Here is an 8,331-nt window from a genome sequence, read left to right as displayed (position 1 = left end):
GAAGCTACTTTCTCAACCACTTAAGATTTTATAGCAAGTTTAATTAAAAGAAACTTATCATAATGGGCTCATGAGGCAAAATTAGACCAACTAAATACAAAAATGAATGAAATTAAAAAACCTCAATTCATCTCTATTTGTAAGATATTAAAAAATATATTTTCCTTAGCCAAATAAGATTAAATCCATATACTTAAAATTAAGAAAAACTACCATTGAACGTTGAAAATGTTGAGGAGGTGGCTCAGCTACTTTGCTTAATAGATAATATTAAATTCATCTATGTAATTAAAAGAATTTATAACATTTACGCAACATTTGAAACCCACAAAACATACATGCAATGCAATGCAACATCATCAATTTATTTCAAACATTTCTTAATCAATATGGAAACAAATATTTTTATACTTCTTTCTCATTCATATGAAATCATTTCAAATCATTTTTCGAAATTATTTCTAACACAATGATGCATTTCTGCTACCATGCATCTGATTGTCTTTCAACCTAAATTTAAAAACACATACCTTGCTTCTTTTACTTGCTTCTAAAAATAAATCCTCTACAATAACGAACAAAATCATCATTTAAACGATAAAAACAAAATTTCTTTTACCTGCTTGTCCTTTTTTCAGATACATCACCAAACATGCAACCTTCACCGACTGTTTCGTCGTCAATTTGTAAATTAAAACCCATTACGACTTCTTCCTTTCCTTAGAAACTTTTTATTTACCATTTTTTCCACCTAGTCTCTTTTCATTTGCTTTCTTCCTCATTCTTCCAGCTTTGTTATATTACTTATTGTCAACAACAACTTCTGTTTAAAGCGCGTCCAGCTTCTGCTGAATCAACTCTTTCTTTATTTCCGAATCAGATGAAGATCTGCAAGAAATGCAAAACAGACATGTAACATCATCAATCTATTTGCAACATTTCATAATCAATATGAAAACGAATATATCTTTGCTTATTTCTCATTATTTGAAAACATATGACGACTGAATTTTAGCATATTTACTACACAAAGTTATGGAATTCGGTGGAGCCATAGTTAGGACAATCACTTTCTATTTTACTTCCTTTGAATAAGTGATTTATTTGCATATAAACAAACCCTAATGCTATTTATAAATTTACAACGGGCCCATTTTTCTTTTTCCAAAGCCCAATTCCCCCATCAACTACAATTAAAATATTACCTCATTTTTTATTAACTTTCTCTTTCTCAACTATATCATATTTACATGTATCATTATTTTTACACATTGTACTTTCATCATTTCTACTATCCTATATCTTATTATTTTAATATCATCCTTTTTTTCACTCATAATTTCCAACTTTTTCAATTTTTCATTAGTTATTACTATACATTTTTAAATTTCAAATTTAATTATTTTTTAACACAATATTTATTTATGTTGTTTTAAATATATCAACATTTACATATTTTATAACCACTTTAATATTATTTCTAACATAATTTCTAACATTTTTATTTAATTTCTATCTCAATTAATATATTTTCATTTGTTTTATCTTTTTATTTCAATATCTTTTGATGTGAACTTTTTCATATTTTTCATAATAAGTTTGCACATCTTTTTAAGGATATTATATTTAATTTAGTTTAATGTCAATGCATATTTTGTTTAAAATTTGAAATTTTCTTTTTTATTTCATGATAACATAATTCTTATTTTTGTTTATTTGATTATCAAGTGCGTGTCCAATATTAAATTTCCTCAAACAATCTAACATATGCGTACCTACATATTTGAGTGTCCAATATTAAATTCCCTCAAACATTCTGTGCGTAAGATTTGTTACTAATTATCTTATAAATAAGTAAGCTAAGACACCTTCATCATTTGCCGTCACACTAAAATAAGTTTATTTAAGATTTAACCCTTGAAAATATTAAATATTAAAGCACACGAAGATCCAATCTAATATTTTGAACGGCTATGTAATTTAGATTCTAATTTTAATAGATATTGCTCAGACAAATTGTGCATAAAATAAGTATATTAAAGGATATTGGTGATCATAGAAGTCTAAAATATATAACTAATGATGTGAGCTAATGCACTAATGTATCATGAGTTGAAAATAAGTATGTTAGAAAGCTACTTTGTCAATCGCTTAATTTACTTCGAAAGATACTTATCGCGTTGAACTCAAAAGGCACAATTAGACCAACTAAAGCAAAAAAAATGAATAAAATTACAAAACCTCGATACCTTGATACGTCTATTTTTAAGAAATTAAATTTATTGACCACTTAAGTTTCTGTAACATGTTTCTTCAAAAGATCCTTATTGCTTAGGAAAATTGTGCATAAATAAGTTTCTCGAAGGATATTGGTAATCAAAGAAGATTACTTAATGAAAATTCTAAAGTTATAGCCAAATATTGTGCGTTACTGCACTGATGTATCATCCATTGAAAATAAGTATTTTGGAAGCTACTTTCTCAACCACTTAAGATTTTATAGCAAGTTTAATTAAAAGGAACTTATCATAATGGACTCATGAGGCAAAAAAATTAGACCAACTAAATACAAAAATGAATGAAATTAAAAAACCTCAATTCATCTCTATTTGTAAGATATTAAAAAATATATTTTCCTTAACCAAATAAGATTAAATCCATATACTTAAAATTAAGAAAAACTACCATTGAACGTTGAAAATGTTGAGGAGGTGGCTTAGCTACTTTGCTTAATAGATAACATTAAATTCATCTATGTAATTAAAAGAATTTATAACATTTACACAACATTTGAAACCCACAAAACATACATGCAATGCAACATCATCAATTTATTTCAAACATTTCTTAATCAATATGGAAACAAATATTTTTATGCTTCTTTCTCATTCATATGAAATCATTTCAAATTATTTTTCGAAATTATTTCTAACACAAAATGCATTTCTGCTACCATGCATCTGATTGTCTTTAAACCTAAATTTAAAAATAAATCTTCTACACATACCTTGCTTCTTTTACTTGCTTCTAAAAATAAATCCTCTACAATAACGAACAAAATCATCATTTAAACGATACAAACAAAATTTCTTTAACCTGCTTGTCCTTTTTTCAGATACATCACCAAACATGCAACCTTCACCGACTGTTTCGTCGTCAATTTGTAAATTCAAACCCATTACGGCTTCTTCCTTTCCTTAGAAACTTTTTGTTTACCATTTTTTCCACCTAATATCTTTTCATTTCCTTTCTTCCTCATTCTTCCAGCTTTGTTATATTACTTATTGTCAAACATTAATAATGCATATTTAGCATAAAAAACTTTAATTTCTAGAAAAGATGCAACTATTGAATAGTTGTAATGTGCACAAAAACAAATACTCATATTCAAGGAGCTAAAACTAAACAATGTACTATCTGATACAACATAAAAGATGGGAAAAGAGACAAATAAAATGCATAATGAACACATAAATAACATTCAACACCACTGCACCCTTCAACTCATGTAAGCCTTCAAGGTATCCATCCTCTAGGCATTCAAGGAGTTAGAGCTTAAATTTTGAAAAACAGAATTGTTCAAGAAAAACATAAAGAAAAATGAGATTAAGAAGCGAAAAAAAATCATTAACTGCAATATTATTATATAAAGTTTTTCTATTTGCATTCTAATGGAGTTAGTGTAAAATTCTTCACATGTGATGCCAGCATATAAATACATACCGCTTTCAAAATATATGTTCACAATAAGTACCACATCGGAATTGTTAGAGTGAATAGTACAGAACATAAGGTATAAAGAACAAGTGTGTGATTCATTGTAACATACTTACCTGGATGGGGTCAATGGATGATCATCAAGGTCTATGGCCTAGTCAAGTGACCTCCATTGCACTTAGGAGGGGTGCTAGCCTAAGGTCTACCCAAGTGGTGGAGCCTACATCATAATTTGTTGCTGTGGGGGCCTGCGTTCGCGCGGCCCCCTCCCAATTGAAGTTACTAAATATTTGTTTCTGGCTTTGCAAAACTAACACGTTCAGACCTCTTTCTTTGTTTCTGAATTAGATGAAGATCTGCAAGAAACACATAATAGGCATGCAAACATCATCAATATGGAAACAAATATATCTTTGTATTCATCTTAATTTTAAAGACACTTGTGCTGGCACTAATTCTATAAATATTATAACAGGCTTGTTTTATATATACTGTGTATATTTGTAGCAATGTTTCTTAAATAAATTTGACACTGATTTCTTAATATTTGTACTGAAGTCGTTAATAAAAAAATTCTATTTTAGTTTAATATTACAGTGTCTATTGCAGAAATTCAACCGATTTATTCATTTATGCTTTCACTTACAACTGTTTAGTACTAGTAAATGACAGATTATAGGTACTGAAATAAGGTTACTCTGATATGATTTTTATATACCCGTAATTTTTTATGTACCTTATCACCATACCTTTAATAACCAACTACCTATACTTTTTGTTTGAGTTTATTTATTTGACCGCAGATATTCTTAGTCCCACATTGCTTATGAGAGGAATTAGATGAGTTTAAAATTATATAAAGAGAAGTTTAATCTACATTCAATATCATCTTTGCGCTTGGGGCAATGACGCAGCTAGTGAGGTTCTAACCGAGGCGCGTCTATTGCTGGTTGAAAACTATTTCCAAACCCCCTCTTAGGCTTGAGGCAACTCAAGCCTTTGAGAATTTTTGGAAGGACTCCCTTAGGGGTAAAGTCCTACAATTTTAGCCTAAATTTTGAATATTGAAAAATTGGAATTCTCCCATCCCTTTACTATATCTAGCCCAGTTCTTTTGCTTGACCCAAAAGATAAATTGTTATGATGACATCATTCATCACAAAGAGAGGCTTCACTAAAATGAATTTCAACATATATATTGTTATGACTTATGATGACAGCATTGAGCTGAATGATTTTTTCCATCTTTTATCTTAAGTAAGTCTCTCTACAGAATGTCTTGATCAAAATCTACCATGGCTAAAGCTTACAAAAGAATCTCGTTGAAGACAAAGAGGCTTTACCTTAGTGTGTAAAGACGCAGGTCAGCTGACCATTCATTCACCAAAAACAAATTCCAATGAAAGATGAAACAAAAAGTACTCTTTATTGCACAACAAGGTGATCAATTTAACTTTTTCAAACATAATGATTAAGCATACAGAGTATACAAACTGAACCACTGCCGAACATCTCAAGATCTCAAACGTATTATCCAATCACTGGATTTCACTTATAGTATAAAAAGTAACAAGTTCAGTGGGAAGGAGACAACCGATAGTGTTTAAAAACTAGTTAATCATCAAAAAATCAAAGGGGTCTAAGAGTCTCTTTTATTATTCCATTTGTCTAAAGTTGAAGCATCTGCTGAGTGATTTGATTATGATTTTCAAAGGCCAGCATAACAAATTCTTAATCTTGTTTTCTCACTTGTAAAGTGACAAGGAAACAGAAAGATTTACAGAAGGCATGAGATGAAAAGGGTAAAAAGATTACAGAATTACAGAATTATTTGGTCCTGAGACTAGCCTGGTGCAAAATCTCTTGATTGATTTAAGAATTAGTCAGTGTAAATTCTTTTATTTGGTTGTAAGAAGGTTTGTGGGTATAACCTATAAAAAATTCACATCTCATATAGTGGAAACTCTCAAGAATAAATTCTTGGGGACAGGAGTACGCCAAATGATTAGGTTGAACATGTATAAATCGATGGTGCATTTCTCTATTTCTATATTTTTTTACATTTCAGTTATTTATTTTCTTTTGTTGTATTTTCATCTCTTCGTCTCTTTGAGTTTCTTTCTTTTATTTATTTTGATTTTTAAAAAAAAAAGTAATTTAAACATTTTTATATATCAAGATTTTTACAATTGAACATCGTTTTTTAGACCCACGCAATTCATGATCCCTTTTGTGTTTGGAGATACATGTCCAACAAATATAGCTTTAATGACCTATGGTGTTGGTGAAAACAAAAGAATAGTCATTTGTGTACAAAGAATGAACCTATTATTAAAGTTCACACTCCATAAGCACCAATCTATGTGGTATGTTCATGTTGCTTAAAAAATAGGGCATGATACACACATATTGATCAATGTTAAAAACTTGTAAGTTTCAAACATTGATGGACAAGAAACCCTATAGGACTAACACTAAAGGATCCAAGAAGATCTGGATACCTAAAGACAAAATAATTGGTGTTCCATACTTTCTTAATAGGATTATGAAACCATTCATGGTACCTAGTGAAGTTGCATGTCCTAATACATTCAGGGGAGAATCCCAATACATTTTTGTTATTTAATCTCAGAAATTAGGATGCACAATTGTTTTCTTTCTTAAAATAATAATTCATTTTCATAACATGCATGTGCTTTTCTTATCAAAAAAATCTGAAATGTATCCTCTCTACTTTTTCCAATCTAATGTCTTTCATCATAGCATGCAGTTTCTTTGTTTTTGCCAATTGCATTTTTCTGTTGAGAAACCGTACATCCAGTGGAAAGTGAGAAGTGAGTGAGAAGAAAATCAAGAGAGAGGAAGTCAAGGGGATGTAGTTTGAGAAACTGCATTTACAGTTATACACAAAAAGACTAAAGACCAACTTGTAATAACAATTATTTGGTAAGGATAAGAATGGTAAAATAAAAGGTGGTTATCAAATACAAAGGTAATTATCAAATTCAAAAAAATAAACTAGTTAATTATAAATAGAAGTCGAGGGCAATTAAGAAATGAAAATAAGCCACTCCAAAATCCCCTATCTCCTTTATAAATAGTTATAGATGTTATTAGATATCAATTGGGTAATACTTATAGTTGTATCCCCTTTTATATATAGTTATAGATGTTAGACAAATGGGTCATACTTATTCTCACTATTCTTATGCAATAATTTAGATAGGAGACTTTGAAGATAAATGGAACACATGGAAGGATGAACAAACAATTTCATCCATAGGCAAACTCGACAATAAGGTGTATTTATATTTTTCGCAATACGTATAAAAAACCGTTTCTTGCATTTTCACCACTCTTTCAATAATATTTTTATCATCCTTATTGAAACAGGTCAAACGTCTAAAAATTTACTATGTCGGTTGGAGCTCCACAGCGATATTAGATAAAACACAACTTTGGAAAATGGTGAAAAGAGAAATAATATCTCAAAGGATGGAGAAATTTTTATTTTATTCATTTATGAATATTTTTACTATAATATTTTTGAATGCATGAATTTAACTTCTATTAGTGGTTTATGTAAATAAAACCATATATATTTACTAAGTCCATTGTTTTCCTTTTTTACCAGAAATCCAGGTAATTCAGAAATAAGTCATAGTTGTTGTTCTACCAAATATAGACTAAAACAAAGTATCTCCATTCTCCAGGTATACATTTATTTGTGTCACAATAGACCATATTGTATTCAAACAAGTCAAATTTTTTGAATGTATTTCTTTGATGATATGACATTTCGTCATGTATTTATAGTTTTTTAAATCTCAAGAGCGCATTGACAAAGGGATGTATGAAGAATTGATTCGAATCTTTACAAGGTAAAAAAAACTATATTACACTACTTACTATTAATTTTACTATCTTTTTATCTAAAAAAAATTCTAATTTAAGAGTCTTATATTTTTTCTTTACTATAAAAAACAATTGCAGGAAAAAAGAAAATACTTCGAATACAGATTTCATGTTCAACATTCCTCTTAAAGAACGCCATTGATTACATAATATCAATAATACTTTGCATGTTTCAATATAATTTTGAATATCTTTGTTTACTATTTTCAAAGTGTAATAATATTATTTTTAATGCGACGTACAATAGAAACCTCATAAAAAGAAAAACAGACATTTATTTTTCTCTGTTGTGCGCGTTAAAAAATGCGGGCAGACGGACACGGGAATGCCTGTCTGAACGCTAGTATATATAAAGGGAATAGGCGAAAATGGGTTAGCATTTTTTCTTCCTATTTTATCCTTTGTCAATTGTTACAATTACTATCAATTATTAAAATTAAAAAAAAATACAAAAAAAAAATTAGTTACCAAATAAAAAATAATACAAAACGGTTGCCAAATGTTATTGTGAATTACAGTTTTACTAAATGGTAACTGCATACCACAACAAGACATCGTATATCATAAATTCATAATTCATAAAAAGTATAATAGTAAATAGAAAAAATCAAAGACAATAAGGGAGGGACAGACAAAGTATAATGGTATTTTTTCTTTCTTTTTTTTCTCTCCAATTTTTGTCACTATTTTCTTTTTGAA

General features: G+C 29.0%; 1 long non-coding RNA gene and 2 other non-coding genes across 3 annotated transcripts; 2 read left to right on the top strand and 1 right to left on the bottom strand.

Annotated features, from left to right (window-relative positions):
* Positions 1-400: 400 nt before the first annotated feature.
* LOC127114883 (uncharacterized) lies at positions 401-5,531 on the bottom strand. Its single transcript, XR_007800616.1, has 2 exons — positions 2,977-5,531; positions 401-510 (listed from the first exon to the last, which is right to left on the bottom strand). It is a non-coding gene; the product is annotated as an uncharacterized LOC127114883 (long non-coding RNA).
* LOC127114884 (U1 spliceosomal RNA) lies at positions 3,826-3,986 on the top strand. Its single transcript, XR_007800617.1, has one exon. It is a non-coding gene; the product is annotated as a U1 spliceosomal RNA (small nuclear RNA).
* Positions 4,605-4,754, top strand: LOC127114886 (U4 spliceosomal RNA). Its single transcript, XR_007800618.1, has one exon. It is a non-coding gene; the product is annotated as a U4 spliceosomal RNA (small nuclear RNA).
* Positions 5,532-8,331: the final 2,800 nt, after the last annotated feature.

This window comes from Lathyrus oleraceus, unplaced genomic scaffold, assembly GCF_024323335.1.
Source record: "Lathyrus oleraceus cultivar Zhongwan6 unplaced genomic scaffold, CAAS_Psat_ZW6_1.0 chrUn0734, whole genome shotgun sequence".
In the NCBI taxonomy this organism is placed as follows: Eukaryota; Viridiplantae; Streptophyta; class Magnoliopsida; order Fabales; family Fabaceae; genus Lathyrus; species Lathyrus oleraceus.
Note: the sequence above shows the minus strand (reverse complement) of the source record. Positions and strands in the feature narration are given on the sequence as shown.